Below are 19,867 nucleotides of genomic sequence, written 5' to 3' on the forward strand. Positions count from 1 at the left end.
GGTACAAAAAGGGAAAAGCTTTCCTTCCAGTGGTATGATATTTTAATTGTACACGTAGTGTAGCTTAGAAGTATTGGGTTATACATAGCAACAGACAATTGTTGTGTGTAATAATTGGGTTATGCATGTTGTGCTTATGTGTGTAGTGAATTTCTCTAACCCATGGTGCAAACTGAAACAGAATGTACAAGAAGTGAATATGCAAGGTTTGGGTGGCCTGGAAAGCATTAGCTGGCAACAATTGCACTGATCTGCAGAGCTCAGGACTCTGAAATAACCTCGATTCCTAGAAGCCTTAATTATATGGTGCTTCCAAATGAGAAAGAGAGCTTAAGCCATTATTAAAGCCATACAGGAAATAAATCTCATGGATGTAACACAAATATTAACAACAGTTCACTATCTTTTTAACTGTGCAGTGTGATCTTTGTTTCTTTGAAGCACTGGTGATATCTGAATCTATTTCACCATGTTTTACATTTTGTGGCAATGAGTGGTCTCCTAGAATTGATCTCATCACTTTTTAAAAATCTGTGTCAGCTTTCAACCAATCAGTGAACTTTACGGGGTGATTGATTGTGTGGTAATGCCAGTAAACATTCTCAAATAACACTCCCCTTCCCATCACCAAATTCCCATCTTTCTCTGAAAATTGTAGCTTGCCAGACTCCAGTCAAGTGAATTCCATAAGCCTTCCAGTATTTTCCTAAAGTGAATATCTAATTTAATAACGAGTGTTGGCTAAGTATGTTCCACATCCACACTATCCCAGATTAAATCAGTCCTGTTTTTACTTGATATTAGCAACTACACCTACACCCACACCTGTGAGAGCTGAAATATGTGATGGAGATCAGGTGCAGAAATCCCAATGCAATACTGAGGCTTTCAACTAACTCGGCACCCTTCAGGAATTCAAAACTGGGACCTATGCAGCCTGAATCACTTGACACTATAGCAAGCACACTGTGCTTTCTGAGCCACCAGGAAATTACTTGAACACATTTGACCGAGTTCTCATATACATTTAGATTTTTATGGTTTCTAATGTATCTCACTGCATTCTACAATTTTAACTAGATTTACTTCATACCATATGAAGAAAAAATAGGTAAAGAATAGCAGGTATATTAATCTTTGGGTAATTATGTGTTAGCAGTATCATCTGCATTCTGAATGATTTTGGGATGGTTGTGAATTTCAAGGGCAAAACACGCTTGTATATTACATTAACTGGTCAATCACCAACATACTGCTTTAGTAAAATGCTTGTTCTATTTTTGGTGATGGAAAAGTTTAAATGTGGAGTTTACTGATTTCTTGCTGATGATAACTGGTGATAGTCTGATCCAGTATTCAGATCAGTCCCGGAATGCTGCAATACTGATAGGGTGGTGGTACATACAAGGTGAAATGGTGAGATCAAATAACAACACACACAAAATGCTGGTGGAACACAGCAGGCCAGGCAGCATCGAAAGGGAGAAGCGCTGTCAACGTTTCGGGCCGAGACCCTTCGTCAGGACTGGTCTCGGCCCGAAACGTCGACAGTGCTTCTCCCTATAGATGCTGCTTGGCCTGCTGTGTTCCATCAGCATTTTGTGTGTGTTGTTGTTTGAATTTCCAGCATCTGCAGATTTCCTTGTGTTTGGTAAGATCAAATGTTAATTCTGTCGTTCAAGTTTTTGAATCAATGGTTGGCCTTTTTTTGCTGCCAATACTGATAACTGCTAAGGTCAAGTGTTAGTCTGAATAGTTGCCTAACACAATATGTCTGCAGGAGTTCCCAGGCTATTTAGGACTAAAATATATATTTAACAGACCTACTCCTTTTAATTATGTTATTAATTGTTATACAAGCATAGTTGATTGATTCTGTGTGATTAAAATATTTATCTATTTAAATTATTAATGTGATGCAATTTGAAGGTTATTAACCACTAAAGCTAAATGTACAAAGCAAAAACTGTTTATGCCCTTGACAGTTGTCTTGAGAATGGCTGAAAATGTGGTCCAAACTGTGTTCTGCTCAAAGAGGGCACCATTGTTTTTGTCTATATGGTTCTGAGCTGTTGTCTATCTGTATAATAGTGTTTGTTGTGGGAATGGGAAAAGAGGAATGAGTAAATGTGCAAGCACTAATTTTTTTTTTCCTTTTGTGACTTGTGCTATGCAAATTACAGAAGACTGATCTCAAAGATCCTACATCTGGTTTGAGGGAAAGTGTTTTGTCACCTTTATAAAATAAACATTTATAAAACAAATTGATGGATTGCTTTCAATGTTTTGGTTGGTGATTTATTACCATAAGTCTGAATTACACCCTGTGTTTCTGGTTCTCAGCAACAGTCTGCTGTGCAGGAGAGAGTCTGCTGAATGGCAATGGGAAAAATAAAAACAAAGATTCATATATAATGGTATGAAGTATTAAAAAAATCAGTCATAACCCAGCAATCTCATTTTTTTAATTTATTTTTTATTGAAGTTCATCATCAAACAAACATTTCCATAAGATATATTTCAGATATTGTACATATATATCATATAGTCATATATGCCACAAATCACATACTATTTATCTGATAGAAAAGAGAGGATAGAAAGAACAAGTGAAAGGAGAAAACTATGTACAAGTAGAAAGTGATTTTTTTTTACAACATATTCATTGATTTGTGAGGATAAAATCAGGCCTATGAGGTGTTATGTAGTTACACCATTTTTCCCAGTATGAATCAAATTGTTCCAATTTATGATTAACAGATGTTATCTTCTCCATTTTGTAAATTTCCATTGTAATTTCCATCCATGTATTTAAGGTTGGGCTCTCTTGTGATAACATTTCCTAGTAAGAGTCTTTTTGCCAGCCACCAGCAGTATATTCATTAAATATTTATCTCCTTTCAATCATTCTCGAGGTATATACCCAAAATATATGGTCTTACTTTCTAAGGGTATTTAACATTTAAAGATGTCTTATAGGGCAATGTGTATCCCACTCCAATAGTCTTTGATAACAGGGCATTCCCAGAAAGCATGATAATGGTTTGCATTTTGATTTCCACTATTTCTCCAGCAAACAGGGAGATTACTATCATAATGGGATTTCTCAGAGGGTGTAACAAAATATCCGAGCTCCCTCCATTCCTCCATTTCTGTGAACTGGTACACTTCCATTCATACTTCCATATTATTGTCCATTCTTCCTCAGATATAATTATCCCTCCTTCCTTCTCCCATTTTGTTTTAATGCCCTCCTTCCTTCTCCCATTTTGTTTTAATGTATGAAGTTGTATGTGTTTTAAGATTTGACAAACCCTTATACATGCTTGAAATGATTCTATTACCATTATCTGAATTATATGCTTTTCTAAATAGCGCTATTAAACATATACTTGGTTACATTCTTAACTGTCCTATTACCATATTGTCACATCTGTAAATACTGATAAAAGTCTTGTTTTTCTAGTAAGTGTTTCTCTTTAAGCATTTCAAAACTGAGCAGTGTTCCTTTCATTTCTATTGCAAAGAACTGTTATTCCTTTAGCTGTCTAGTCCTTAAATCTAGCATCCAGTTTATTCGGCGTAAAATCTGAGTCATATGCATACTATTTAAGAATTGCAATATCTCCCTTTAGTTTATATTCTTTTATAATAGTTTTCCATATTTTAGAAGTCCATTTCACCCATGGGTTATCAATAGTATAGGTTGTTATCAGCCAAAATTGCCTGTGTGGGGATGGGAGATAGCCCCTCCTCAATGTTTTTCCATTGAGTGTCATATGATATCACAGCTCTCAACTGTGCAGCGAAATAATAATCTCTAACAGAAGGTAGGCCCTATCCCCCCCTTTTCCTTAGCTAACTGAAGTTTTGAGACGAATTCTGGACTTTTACCCTGCCATATATATCTCGATAACATTTTGTTCCATTCATTGAATTGATTTTGATTAATCTCTATTGGTAGGGTCTGAAAGAGATATAATAGTCCGGGCACTATATTCATTTCAATAGATTCAATCCTTGAACTGAGGCTAAAAAAAAGGAATTAGGTTCCATTTTGTTATATCTTCCTTAATTTATATATATATAGGCTGATAATTGCATTCTGATAATTGTGCCAAATCTTTTAGCATAATGATGCCCAAATATTTGAAAGACTCTGTTTGCAATGCCCAGGGATACCTACAGTACTTTCAATTTCTGTTGGTGGGCTATAATTATATGAAAGTATTTGGGTTTTACCTATTTTGATCTTGTATCCTGATTATTGACCGTATTGTTCAAAGCAGCGGTCCCCAACCACCGGGCCACGAGGAAACGATATGAGTCAGCTGCACCTTTCCTCATTCCCTGTCACGCCCACTTTTGAAGTTGAACGCACGCGAGGTCATTACGCACATGAAGTTATTATCTATGCAAGGTCATCAGTCACCTTAACGCAGTGATACCCTCGTGCCAGGGATCACTGGTTGGCATCAGGTAACTGGCTGCCTCGCGCAGCGAGAAGTGCCGATGCTACTGGCCTGGAGCGCGGACAGATGGGCGCGGCCTTTAAACCTGATTAGCACACCAAATGTTCATGGGGAACCCGTTTCTAAAATAGTCACAGACAACCTAATTTGGGCTCAGGGTTTCGTAAGTAGCAGAGCAGCTGCCTCACTGTGATCTACTAAAAGTCATCCCTTGAGCCAAACTTTTGTCAGCCGATAGATCCTACCTACCTACGGGGGGGGGTCATCACTTGAGATTCAGTTTCACATGACCCTGCCACTTTGACCTGGCCCAAACCTTCATTGACCAGGTCCAACACTTGTCTTTGTTGAATCTGGCCCCTCCTGACATAGGACATCGCATTAGGGTTAGGGTTAGGTTGCGGAACTGTCATTGTGACAGGTCACTATCAGGTGGGAGTTCTATCCTCACCTGACCCTTCATTGCGACAGTACACCACCAGGTGGGAGTGCTGTCCTCACTGGAGCTGTCATTGCAACACGTCACCACCAGGTGGGAGTGCTGTCCTCACCGGAGCTGTCATTGCAACAGGACACCACCAGGTGGGAGTGCTGTCCTCACCGGAGCTGTCATTGCGACAGTACACCACCAGGTGGGAGTGCTGTCCTCACCGGAGCTGTCATTGCAGCAATGCACCACTAGCAGGGAGTGTCGACCACATCTAATCTGTTGTTATGGCAGGACACCACCAGGTGGGAGTATTGTCCACAACTGATCTGACATTGTGGCAGGACACCAGAAGATGGGAGTGCTGTTTAAAACAGATCAGTCCTTGCGGCTGGACAACAGAAGATGAGAGTGTTGTTTAAAATGGATCAGTCCTTGCAGCAGGACACCAGCAGGGGGGACAGTTGTACACAGGGGGCATCGCAATATGGCAGAACACCAGCAGGTCGGAGTGTTGTGGACGGCGGAACTGTCATTGTGACAGGTCGGCACCAGGTGGGAGTCATGTCCACACTGGACCTGTCATTAAGGCAGCACAGCATCAGTGGAAGCTTTGTCCACAGTGGATCTGCTGTTACAGCAGAACACCACCAGGTGGGAGTGTTCTCCATAGATGGGTTGTCATTACAGCTGGACAGCACCAGTTGAAATGTTGTCCACGGTGGTCCTGTCATTGCGGCAGGACAACACCAGGTGGAATTGTTGCCCACATCGGATCTGTCGTCATGGCAGGACACTACCAGGTGGGAGTATTGTCCACGGCGGACATGCCATTGTGGGAGGACAGCACCAGGTGGGAGTGTTGCCCACAGTCGAACTTGCAGCAGGATACCACCAAGTGTGAATTTAGTCCATAGCCGACCTGTCATTGTGCCAGGACAACACCAGGTGGTAGTGTTGTCCATGGTGGAAGAAACATTGTGGCAAGACACCACTAGATGGGTTTGGGTTATAGTTAGATTACGGTTAGGGTTAGGTTGAGAGGATGCAGGGAGCGGGTGAATCAGCCCTCTTATGCTTTTTGAACTCAGTCTGTGTTCTATTGTCTATAGACGTCACTGAGATTCAGTTTCACGCGACCCTGCCATTTTGATCTGGCCCACGCCTTCATTAACCAGGTCCAGCACTTCCCTTTGTTGAATCTTTCCCCTCCTGTCATAGGAGATCAGGTTTGTGGGGGTTAATCAGGGTGTGCTTAGGGTTTGTGGGGCTGAAACCAGGGTTAATCAGGAAGTGCCAATGGTTTGTGGGAGTGTGTACCCGTTGTGAACCTTAGGATTAGAATTGGATGTTGGGCTGGTGGATACATATGATTGGCTAAGAGAGGTAAGGCTGCGGAGTTTTAAGTGGTGAGGTATAATGTGCTATGGTGGATAAGCTGATATGGTGAAGCCAGATTAATCTGGCCCATGCCTTTCATTATCATGGTCCAACACCAGTTCATTTAATGATCCGGGTGCGCACTGGGGCACATCATCAGTAATGCATCCTCGGATCGTGAGGTGTTTCAGGCCTTTAATCATTAGACACTCTCCCCGAGGTAGTCCAGCAGAATCTGCTCAGACCCTGCTTGTGTTTTTCCCATGGACCAGGATAATGAGAGGCATGTAATTCTGAGGGTAATGATATTTTTAAGCATCATTACCTGGCATCTGTATGCCTGGGATTGCATGTATTTAATCGACAGAGTTTACTGGGCATTCAGCATAACTGCACCTGAGTTTAGGACTAACTTGTTTTCTGTATGCCCATCTTGGGTTTAATATACTGGTTAGCTCTCTCCTTGTGGCTATCTGAGCTTTATTATTGGCCTTTCGTGGGCCGGGAGAATGAAGAGCGTGTCACTGTAAGGTTAGGTTGAGAGTAGGCGGGCAGTGGGCGAAACAGCCCTCTTGTGCTTTTTGATCTCATCACTTGAGATTCAGTTTCACATGACCCTGCCACTTGGACCTGGCCCAAACCTTCATTGACCAGGTCCAACTCTTGTCTTTGTTGAATCTGGCCCCTCCTGACATAGGACATCGCATTAGGGTTAGGGTTAGGTTGTGGAACTGTCATTGTGACAGGTCACTATCAGGTGGGAGTTCTATCCTCACCTGACCCTTCATTGCGACAGCACACCACCAGGTGGGAGTGCTGTCCTCACCGGAGCTGTCTTTGCAACAGCACACCACCAGGTGGGAGTGCTGTCCTCCCCGGAGCTGTCATTGCGACAGCACACCACCAGGTGGGAGTGCTGTTGTTATTGCAACAGGACACCACCAGGTGGGAGTGCTGTCCTCACCGGAGCTGTCATTGCGACAGAACACCACCAGGTGGGAGTGCTGTCCTCACCGGAGCTTTCATTGCGACAGCACACCACCAGGTGGGAGTGCTGTCCTCACCAGAGCTGTCATTGCAACAGCACACCACCAGGTGGGAGTGCTGTCCTCACCGGAGCTGTCATTGCCAGGAGGGAGTGCTGTTGTCATTGCAACAGGACACCACCAGGTGGGAGTGCTGTACGCACCGGAGCTGTCATTGACACAGCACACCACCAGGTGGGAGTGCTGTCCTCACCGAAGCTGTCATTGCAGCAGGACACCACCAGGTGGCAGTGCTGTCCTCACCGGAGCTGTCATTGCAACAGGACACCACCAGGTGAGAGTGCTGTCCTCACCGGAGCTGTCATTGCGACAACACAACACCAGGTGGGAGTGCTGTCCTCACCGGAGCTGTCATTGCAACAGCACACCACCAGGTGGGAGTGCTGTCCTCACCGGAGCTGTCATTGCGACAGCACACCACCAGGAGAGAGTGCTGCTGTCATTGCAACAGGACACCACCAGGTGGGAGTGCTGTCCTCACCGAAGCTGTCATTGCAGCAGGACACCACCAGGTGGCAGTGCTGTCCTCACCGGAGCTGTCATTGCAACAGGACACCACCAGGTGAGAGTGCTGTCCTCACCGGAGCTGTCATTGCGACAACACAACACCAGGTGGGAGTGCTGTCCTCACCGGAGCTGTCATTGCAACAGCACACCACCAGGTGGGAGTGCTGTCCTCACCGGAGCTGTCATTGCGACAGCACACCACCAGGAGAGAGTGCTGCTGTCATTGCAACAGGACACCACCAGGTGGAAGTGCTGTCCTCACTGGAGCTGTCATTGCAGCAGGACACCACCAGGTGGCAGTGCTGTCCTCACCGAAGCTGTCATTGCAACAGGACACCACCAGGTGGGAGTGCTGTCCTCACCGGAGCTGTCATTGCAGCAATGCACCACTAACAGGGAGTGTCGACCACATCTAATCTGTTGTTATGGCAGGACACCACCAGGTGGGAGTATTGTCCACATCTGATCTGACATTGTGGCAGGACACCAGAAGATGGGAGTGCTGTTTAAAACAGATCAGTCATTGCGGCTGGACAACAGATGATGGGAGTGTTGTTTAAAATGGATCAGTCCTTGCAGCAGGACACCAGCAGGGGGGACTGCTGTACGCAGGGGGTATCGCAATATGGCAGAACACCAGCAGGTCGGAGTGTTGTGGACGGCGGAACTGTCATTGTGACAGGTCGGCACCAGGTGGGAGTCATGTCCACACTGGACCTGTCATTAAGGCAGCACAGCATCAGTGGAAGCTTTGTCCACAGTGGATCTGCTGTTACAGCAGAACACCACCAGGTGGGAGTGTTCTCCATAGATGGGTTGTCATTACAGCTGGACAGCACCAGTTGAAATGTTGTCCACGGTGGTCCTGTCATTGCGGCAGGACAACACCAGGTGGAATTGTTGCCCACATCGGATCTGTCGTCATGGCAGGACACTACCAGGTGGGAGTATTGTCCACGGCGGACATGCCATTGTGGGAGGACAGCACCGGGTGGGAGTGTTGCCCACAGTCGAACTTGCAGCAGGATACCACCAAGTGTGAATTTAGTCCATAGCAGACCTGTCATTGTGCCAGGACAACACCAGGTGGGAGTGTTGCCCACAGTCGAACTTGCAGCAAGATACAACCAAGTGTGAATTTAGTCCATAGCCGACCTGTCATTGTGCCAGGACAACACCAGGTGGTAGTGTTGTCCATGGTGGAAGAGACATTGTGGCAAGACACCACTAGATGGGTTTGGGTTATAGTTAGGTTACGGTTAGGGTTAGGTTGAGAGGATGCAGGGAGCGGGTGAATCAGCCCTCTTATGCTTTTTGAACTCAGTCTGTGTTCTATTGTCTATAGACGTCACTGAGATTCAGTTTCACGCGACCCTGCCACTTTGATCTGGCCCACACCTTCATTAACCAGGTCCAGCACTTCCCTTTGTTGAATCTTTCCCCTCCTGTCATAGGACATCAGGTTTGTGGGGGTTAATCGGGGTGTGCTTAGGGTTTGTGGGGCTGAAACCAGGGTTAATCAGGAAGTGCCAATACTTTGTGGGAGTGTGTACCCGTTATGAACCTTAGGGTTAGATTTGGATGTTGGGCTGGTGGATACATATGTTTGGCTAAGAGAGGTAAGGCTGCGGAGTTTTAAGTGGTGAGGTATAAGGTGCTATGGTGGATAAGCTGATATGGTGAAGCCAGATTAATCTGGCCCATGCCTTTCATTATCATGGTCCAACACCAGTTCATTTAATGAACCGGGTGCGCACTGGGGCACATCATCAGTAATGCATCCTCGGATCGTGAGGCGTTTCAGGCCTTTAATCATTAGACACTCTCCCCGAGGTAGTCCAGCAGAATCTGCTCAGACCCTGCTTGTGTTTTTCCCATGGACCAGGATAATGAGAGGCATGTAATTCTGAGGGTAATGATATTTTTAAGCATCATTACCTGGCATCTGTATGCCTGGGATTGCATGTGTTTAATCGACAGAGTTTACTGGGCATTCAGCATAACTGCACCTGAGTTTAGGACTAACTTGTTTTCTGTATGCCCATCTTGGGTTTAATATACTGGTTAGCTCTCTCCTTGTGGCTATCTGAGCTTTATTATTGGCCTTTCGTGGGCCGGGAGAATGAAGAGTGTGTCACTGTAAGGTTAGGTTGAGAGTAGGCGGGCAGTGGGCGAATCAGCCCTCTTGTGCTTTTTGATCTCATCACTTGAGATTCAGTTTCACATGACCCTGCCACTTTGACCTGGCCCAAACCTTCATTGACCAGGTCCAACACTTGTCTTTGTTGAATCTGGCCCCTCCTGACATAGGACATCGCATTAGGGTTAGGGTTAGGTTGCGGAACTGTCATTGTGACAGGTCACTGTCAGGTGGGAGTTCTATCCTCACCTGACTCTTTATTGCGACAGTACACCACCAGGTGGGAGTGCTGTCCTCCCCGGAGCTGTCATTGCAACACATCACCACCAGGTGGGAGAGCTGTCCTCACCGGAGCTGTCATTGAAACAGGACACCACCAGGTGGGAGTGCTGTCCTCACCGGAGCTGTCATTGCAACAGGACGCCACCAGTTGGGAATGCTGTCCTCACCGGAGCTGTCATTGCAGCAATGCACCACTAGCAGGGAGTGTCGACCACATCTAATCTGTTGTTATTGCAGGACACCACCAGGTGGGAGTATTGTCCACAACTGATCTGACATTGTGGCAGGACACCAGAAGATGGGAGTGTTGTTTAAAATGGATCAGTCCTTGCAGCAGGACACCAGCAGGGGGGACTGTTGTACACAGGGGGCATCGCAATATGGCAGAACACCAGCAGGTCGGTGTTGTGGACAGCGGAACTGTCATTGTGATAGGTCGGCACCAGGTGGGAGTCATGTCCACACTGGACCTGTCATTAAGGCAGCACAGCATCAGTGGAAGCGTTGTCCACAGTGGATCTGCTGTTACAGCAGAACACCACCAGGTGGAGTGTTCTCCATAGATGGGTTGTCATTACAGCTGGACACCACCAGTTGAAATGTTGTCCTCGGTGGTCCTGTCATTGCGGCAGGACAACACCAGGTGGAATTGTTGCCCACATCGGATCTGTCGTCATGGCAGGACACTACCAGGTGGGAGTATTGTCCACGGCGGACATGCCATTGTGGGAGGACAGCACCGGGTGGGAGTGTTGCCCACAGTCGAACTTGCAGCAGGATACCACCAAGTGTGAATTTAGTCCATAGCCGACCTGTCATTGTGCCAGGAAAACACCAGGTGGTAGTGTTGTCCATGGTGGAAGAGACATTGTGGCAAGACACCACTAGATGGGTTTGGGTTATAGTTAGGTTACGGTTAGGGTTAGGTTGAGAGGATGCAGGGAGCAGGTGAATCAGCCCTCTTATGCTTTTTGAACTCAGTCTGTGTTCTATTGTCTGTAGACGTCACTGAGATTCAGTTTCACGCGACCCTGCCATTTTGATCTGGCCCACGCCTTCATTAACCAGGTCCAGCACTTCCCTTTGTTGAATCTTTCCCCTCCTGTCATAGGAGATCAGGTTTGTGGGGGTTAATCAGGGTGTGCTTAGGGTTTGTGGGGCTGAAACCAGGGTTAATCAGGAAGTGCAAATGGTTTGTGGGAGTGTGTACCCGTTGTGAACCTTAGGATTAGAATTGGATGTTGGGCTGGTGGATACATATGTTTGGCTAAGGGAGGTAAGGCTGCGGAGTTTTAAGTGGTGAGGTATAAGGTGCTATGGTGGATAAGCTGATATGGTGAAGCCAGATTAATCTGGCCCATGCCTTTCATTATCATGGTCCAACACCAGTTCATTTAATGAACCGGGTGCGCACTGGGGCACATCATCAGTAATGCATCCTCGGATCGTGAGGTGTTTCAGGCCTTTAATCATTAGTCACTCTCCCCGAGGTAGTCCAGCAGAATCTGCTCAGACCCTGCTTGTGTTTTTCCCATGGACCAGGATAATGAGAGGCATGTAATTCTGAGGGTAATGATATTTTTAAGCATCATTACCTGGCATCTGTATGTGTTTAATCGACTGAGTTTACTGGGCATTCAGCATAACTGCACCTGAGTTTAGGACTAACTTGTTTCCTGTATGCCCATCTTGGGTTTAATATACTGGTTAGCTCTCTCCTTGTGGCTATCTGAGCTTTATTATTGGCCTTTCGTGGGCCGGGAGAATGAAGAGCGTGTCACTGTAAGGTTAGGTTGAGAGTAGGCGGGCAGCGGACGAAACAGCCCTCTTGTGCTTTTTGATCTCATCACTTGAGATTCAGTTTCACATGGCCCTGCCACTTTGACCTGGCCCAAACCTTCATTGACCAGGTCCAACACTTGTCTTTGTTGAATCTGGCCCCTCCTGACATAGGACATCACATTAGCGTTAGGGTTAGGTCGCGGAACTGTCATTGTGACAGGTCACTATCAGGTGGGAGTTCTATCCTCACCTGACCCTTCATTGCGACAGTACACCACCAGGTGGGAGTGCTGTCAAAACTGGAGCTGTCATTGCAGCAGGACACCAACAGGTGGGAGTGCTGTCCTCACCGGAGCTGTCATTGCAACAGCACACCACCAGGTGGGAGTGCTGTCCTCACCGGAGCTGTCTTTGCGACAGCACACCACCAGGTGGGAGTGCTGTCCTCCCCGGAGCTGTCATTGCAACACGTCACCACCAGGTGGGAGTGCTGTCCTCACCGGAGCTGTCATTGCAACAGGACACCACCAGGTGGGAGTGCTGTCCTCACCGGAGCTGTCATTGCAACAGGACACCACCAGGTGGGAGTGCTGTCCTCACCGGAGCCGTCATTGCAGCAATGCACCACTAGCAGGGAGTGTCGACCACATTTAATCTGTTGTTATGGCAGGACACCACCAGGTGGGAGTATTGTCCACAACTGATCTGACATTGTGGCAGGACACCAGAAGATGGGAGTGCTGTTTAAAACAGATCAGTCCTTGCGGCAGGACAACAGAAGCTGGGAGTGTTGTTTAAAATGGATCAGTCCTTGCAGCAGGACACCAGCAGGGGGGACTGTTGTACACAGGGGGCATCGCAATATGGCAGAACACCAGCAGGTCGGTGTTGTGGACAGCAGAACTGCCATTGTGATAGGACGGCACCAGGTGGGAGTCATGTCCACACTGGACCTGTCATTAAGGCAGCACAGCATCAGTGGAAGCGTTGTCCACAGTGGATCTGCTGTTACAGCAGAACACCACCAGGTGGGAGTGTTCTCCATAGATGGGTTGTCATTACAGCTGGACACCACCAGTTGAAATGTTGCACTCGGTGGTCCTGTCATTGCGGCAGGACAACACCAGGTGGAATTGTTGCCCACATCGGATCTGTCGTCATGGCAGGACACTACCAGGTGGGAGTATTGTCCACGGCAGACATGCCATTGTGGGAGGACAGCACCAGGTAGGAGTGTTGCCCACAGTCGAACTTGCAGCAGGATACCACCAAGTGTGAATTTAGTCCATAGCGGACCTGTCATTGTGCCAGGACAACACCAGGTGGGAGTGTTGCCCACAGTCGAACTTGCAGCAGGATACCACCAAGTGTGAATTTAGTCCATAGCCGACCTGTCATTGTGCCAGGACAACACCAGGTGGTAGTGTTGTCCATGGTGGAAGAGACATTGTGGCAAGACACCACTAGATGGGTTTGGGTTATAGTTAGGTTACGGTTAGTGTTAGGTTGAGAGGATGCAGGGAGCGGTTGAATCAGCCCTCTTATGCTTTTTGAACTCAGTCTGTGTTCTATTGTCTATAGACGTCACTGAGATTCAGTTTCACGCGACCCTGCCACTTTGATCTGGCCCACGCCTTCATTAACCAGGTCCAGCACTTCCCTTTGTTGAATCTTTCCCCTCCTGTCATAGGACATCAGGTTTTTGGGGGTTAATCAGGGTGTGCTTAGGGTTTGTGGGGCTGAAACCAGGGTTAATCAGGAAGTGCCAATGGTTTGTGGGAGTGTGTACCCGTTATGAACCTTAGGATTAGAATTGGATGTTGGGCTGGTGGATACATATGATTGGCTAAGAGAGGTAAGGCTGCGGAGTTTTAAGTGGTGAGGTATAAGGTGCTATGGTGGATAAGCTGATATGGTGAAGCCAGATTAATCTGGCCCATGCCTTTCATTATCATGGTCCAACACCAGTTCATTTAATGAACCTGGTGCGCATTGGGGCAAATCATCAGTAATGCATCCTCGGATCGTGAGGTGTTTCAGACCTTTAATCATTAGACACTCTCCCCGAGGTAGTCCAGCAGAATCTGCTCAGACCCTGCTTGTGTTTTTCCCATGGACCAGGATAATGAGAGGCATGTAATTCTGAGGGTAATGATATTTTTAAGCATCATTACCTGGCATCTGTATGTGTTTAATCGACTGAGTTTACTGGGCATTCAGCATAACTGCACCTGAGTTTAGGACTAACTTGTTTCCTGTATGCCCATCTTGGGTTTAATATACTGGTTAGCTCTCTCCTTGTGGCTATCTGAGCTTTATTATTGGCCTTTCATGGGCCGGGAGAATGAAGAGCGTGTCACTGTAAGGTTAGGTTGAGAGTAGGCGGGCAGCGGACGAAACAGCCCTCTTGTGCTTTTTGATCTCATCACTTGAGATTCAGTTTCACATGGCCCTGCCACTTTGACCTGGCCCAAACCTTCATTGACCAGGTCCAACACTTGTCTTTGTTGAATCTGGCCCCTCCTGACATAGGACATCACATTAGCGTTAGGGTTAGGTCGCGGAACTGTCATTGTGACAGGTCACTATCAGGTGGGAGTTCTATCCTCACCTGACCCTTCATTGCGACAGTACACCACCAGGTGGGAGTGCTGTCAAAACTGGAGCTGTCATTGCAGCAGGACACCACCAGGTGGGAGTGCTGTCCTCACCGGAGCTGTCATTGCAACAGCACACCACCAGGTGGGAGTGCTGTCCTCACTGGAGCTGTCTTTGCGACAGCACACCACCAGGTGGGAGTGCTGTCCTCCCCGGAGCTGTCATTGCAACACGTCACCACCAGGTGGGAGTGCTGTCCTCACCGGAGCTGTCATTGCAACAGGACACCACCAGGTGGGAGTGCTGTCCTCACCGGAGCTGTCATTGCAACAGGACACCACCAGGTGGGAGTGCTGTCCTCACCGGAGCCGTCATTGCAGCAATGCACCACTAGCAGGGAGTGTCGACCACATTTAATCTGTTGTTATGGCAGGACACCACCAGGTGGGAGTATTGTCCACAACTGATCTGACATTGTGGCAGGACACCAGAAGATGGGAGTGCTGTTTAAAACAGATCAGTCCTTGCGGCAGGACAACAGAAGCTGGGAGTGTTGTTTAAAATGGATCAGTCCTTGCAGCAGGACACCAGCAGGGGGGACTGTTGTACACAGGGGGCATCGCAATATGGCAGAACACCAGCAGGTCGGTGTTGTGGACAGCAGAACTGCCATTGTGATAGGACGGCACCAGGTGGGAGTCATGTCCACACTGGACCTGTCATTAAGGCAGCACAGCATCAGTGGAAGCGTTGTCCACAGTGGATCTGCTGTTACAGCAGAACACCACCAGGTGGGAGTGTTCTCCATAGATGGGTTGTCATTACAGCTGGACACCACCAGTTGAAATGTTGCACTCGGTGGTCCTGTCATTGCGGCAGGACAACACCAGGTGGAATTGTTGCCCACATCGGATCTGTCGTCATGGCAGGACACTACCAGGTGGGAGTATTGTCCACGGCAGACATGCCATTGTGGGAGGACAGCACCAGGTAGGAGTGTTGCCCACAGTCGAACTTGCAGCAGGATACCACCAAGTGTGAATTTAGTCCATAGCGGACCTGTCATTGTGCCAGGACAACACCAGGTGGGAGTGTTGCCCACAGTCGAACTTGCAGCAGGATACCACCAAGTGTGAATTTAGTCCATAGCCGACCTGTCATTGTGCCAGGACAACACCAGGTGGTAGTGTTGTCCATGGTGGAAGAGACATTGTGGCAAGACACCACTAGATGGGTTTGGGTTATAGTTAGGTTACGGTTAGTGTTAGGTTGAGAGGATGCAGGGAGCGGTTGAATCAGCCCTCTTATGCTTTTTGAACTCAGTCTGTGTTCTATTGTCTATAGACGTCACTGAGATTCAGTTTCACGCGACCCTGCCACTTTGATCTGGCCCACGCCTTCATTAACCAGGTCCAGCACTTCCCTTTGTTGAATCTTTCCCCTCCTGTCATAGGACATCAGGTTTTTGGGGGTTAATCGGGGTGTGCTTAGGGTTTGTGGGGCTGAAACCAGGGTTAATCAGGAAGTGCCAATGGTTTGTGGGAGTGTGTACCCGTTATGAACCTTAGGATTAGAATTGGATGTTGGGCTGGTGGATACATATGATTGGCTAAGAGAGGTAAGGCTGCGGAGTTTTAAGTGGTGAGGTATAAGGTGCTATGGTGGATAAGCTGATATGGTGAAGCCAGATTAATCTGGCCCATGCCTTTCATTATCATGGTCCAACACCAGTTCATTTAATGAACCTGGTGCGCATTGGGGCAAATCATCAGTAATGCATCCTCGGATCGTGAGGTGTTTCAGACCTTTAATCATTAGACACTCTCCCCGAGGTAGTCCAGCAGAATCTGCTCAGACCCTGCTTGTGTTTTTCCCATGGACCAGGATAATGAGAGGCATGTAATTCTGAGGGTAATGATATTTTTAAGCATCATTACCTGGCATCTGTATGCCTGGGATTGCATGTGTTTAATCGACAGAGTTTACTGGGCATTCAGCATAACTGCACCTGAGTTTAGGACTAACTTGTTTTCTGTCTGCCCATCTTGGGTTTAATATACTGGTTAGCTCTCTCCTTGTGGCTATCTGAGCTTTATTATTGGCCTTTCGTGGGCCGGGAGAATGAAGAGCGTGTCACTGTAAGGTTAGGTTGAGAGTAGGCGGGCAGTGGGCGACACAGCCCTCTTGTGCTTTTTGATCTCATCACTTGAGATTCAGTTTCACATGACCCTGCCATTTTGACCTGGCCCAAACCTTCATTGACCAGGTCCAACACTTGTCTTTGTTGAATCTGGCCCCTCCTGACATAGGACATCACATTAGGGTTAGGGTTAGGTTGCGGAACTGTCATTGTGACAGGTCACTATCAGGTGGGAGTGCTGTCCTCACCTGACCCTTCATTGCGACAGCACACCACCAGGTGGGAGTGCTGTCCTCACCGGAGCTGTCTTTGCAACGGGACACCACCAGGTGGGAGTGCTGTCCTCACCGGAGCTGTCATTGCAACAGCACACCACCAGGTGGGAGTGCTGTCCTCACCGGAGCTGTCATTGCAACAGGACACCACCAGGCGGGAGTGCTGTCCTCACCGGAGCTGTCATTGCAACAGGACACCACCAGGTGGGAGTGCTGTCCTCACCGGAGCTGTCATTGCAACAGGACACCACCAGGTGGGAGTGCTGTCCTCACCGGAGCTGTCATTGCAGCAATGCACCACTAACAGGGAGTGTCGACCACATCTAATCTGTTGTTATGGCAGGACACCACCAGGTGGGAGTATTGTCCACATCTGATCTGACATTGAGGCAGGACACCAGAAGATGGGAGTGCTGTTTAAAACAGATCAGTCCTTGTGACAAGACACCATCAAGTGGGAGTGTTGTACACAGGGAGCATCGCAATACGACAGAACACCACCAGGTCGGAGTGTTGTGGACAGCTGAACTGTGATTGCGACAGGTCACCACCATGTGGGAGTCATGACCACACTAGGCCTGTTATTGCGGCAGGACAACACCAGGTGGAAGTGTTGCCCACATCTGATCTGTTGTTATGGCAGGACACCACCAGGTGGGAGTATTCTTGACGGAAGAACTGTCATTGCGGCAGGACACCACAAGGTGGGAATGTTGTCTACAAGTGATCAGTCTTGCAGCAGGACACCTGCAGGTGGAAGTGTTGTGAACAGCCAAACTGTCATTGCGGAAGACACCACAAGGTGAAAGGGTTGTCTGCAAGAGATCAGTTCTTCCGCCAAGACTCCACCAGGTGGGAATGTTATACACAGCGCACATGTCATTACGGTAGGACACCACCGGGTGGAGTGTTATCCACATCTGATCTGTTATTGCGGCAGAAAGGTCCAACTCGACTCTCGTCCGTCACTCGGGTCTTCTGTGGAGTCTCTAAACCCAGACAATACTGCTATCCAGTTAAAACGTCCCTCACCTTCTTCCCCCCGCAGGGCCTCTTTTAACTAATGTGATACTAAAACCTAATTGTCCACCTGCTGCAAACCTGGCTGTTGCTAGGAGACCGGCTCACCTCAGCCTTTAAAGGTACATTAGCTGCTGATTGGTGAACCTCTCCATTCTTTTAACTATGAATTTTTTAACACCTAATAGGTGAAATAAAATCTCTGGGTTTTCTTATTGGCCTTTCTGGGGCCGGGAGAATGAAGAGCGTGTCACTGATAGGTTAGGTTGAAATTATGCGGGCAGTGGGCTAAAAAGCCCTCTTGTGATTTCTGATCTCCTCACTTGAGATTCTGTTTCACATCACCCTGCCACTTTGATCTGGCCCACGCCTTCATTAACCAGGTCCCACACTTGCCCTTATTGAATCCTACCCCTCTCAGAATATCAAAAGTTAATCGGGGAATGCCTAGGGTTTGTGGGGGTGTATGCCCCCCTTGGAAGTTGCCTAGGGTTTATGGGGGTGTATGCCCCTTTTGGACTTTAGGATTAGGTTTAAGTGTAGGGCTGGTGGATCTATATGTTTAGCTGGCAAAGGTTAGTCTGCAGAATTTAAAGTCTGAGCTCCTAAGCCAGCTGCTTGTATAGGAAAATCGAAACCTCTCATTATCATGTGCCAGGACACATCATCAGTAATGCACTCTCGGATCGTCGGGTGTTTCGAGCCTTTACATTAGACACCCTCCCCGAGCCGGCTCCGTCAAGTTGATCAAGCTTGCCGTGTGTATTACCCCTGGACCAGACAATGAAAGGCGACACCTCCCCTGAAATGGCTTAAACCAAGCCAATCACGCTTGGCGTATGTACTACCCCCTAGACCAGACAACGAAAGGCACAAAATTGTACAGGTCATACTACTTCTAAGGGTTTAATTCCAGGGCGGCCTAGCTCCTTGGGCCTCACTCAGGCCATGCGGAGAATCTGTAGGCCTACTTCTTAATTCCCTTAGGTAGTTGGGACTATTTTTCCAGAATTTTCACATAATGAAAGTTCTGGACTATTTTTAACCTGACCGTGGTTAAGAAGGAATCCCCAGGGACACTAACCAGAGTTACCCACTCGCCCACGTGGCAGGTATCGATCCACACAACCTCTCCTATCTTTGCCTTTCCACATCATTAAGACAATAATGTAAGTAAGACAATAAATAAAAGAATAATGTTCCTACTGCTTATCTTGCGTCTGCGATTTCGACTCCAACCAATTGCCTTCAAAAAAGCGTGATTCCCGACCGGAAGGTCCAACTCGACTCTCGTCCGTCACTCGGGTCTTCTGTGGAGTCTCTAAACCCAGACAATACTGCTATCCAGTTAAAACGTCCCTCACCTTCTTCCCCCCCGCAGGGCCTCTTTTAACTAATGTGATACTAAAACCTAATTGTCCACCTGCTGCAAACCTGGCTGTTGCTAGGAGACCGGCTCACCTCAGCCTTTAAAGGTACATTAGCTGCTGATTGGTGAACCTCTCCATTCTTTTAACTATGAATTTTTTAACACCTAATAGGTGAAATAAAATCTCTGGGTTTTCTTATTGGCCTTTCTGGGGCCGGGAGAATGAAGAGCGTGTCACTGATAGGTTAGGTTGAAATTATGCGGGCAGTGGGCTAAAAAGCCCTCTTGTGATTTCTGATCTCCTCACTTGAGATTCTGTTTCACATCACCCTGCCACTTTGATCTGGCCCACGCCTTCATTAACCAGGTCCCACACTTGCCCTTATTGAATCCTACCCCTCTCAGAATATCAAAAGTTAATCGGGGAAT

This window comes from Hypanus sabinus, chromosome 22 (assembly GCF_030144855.1).
Source record: "Hypanus sabinus isolate sHypSab1 chromosome 22, sHypSab1.hap1, whole genome shotgun sequence".
Taxonomy (NCBI): domain Eukaryota; kingdom Metazoa; phylum Chordata; class Chondrichthyes; order Myliobatiformes; family Dasyatidae; genus Hypanus; species Hypanus sabinus.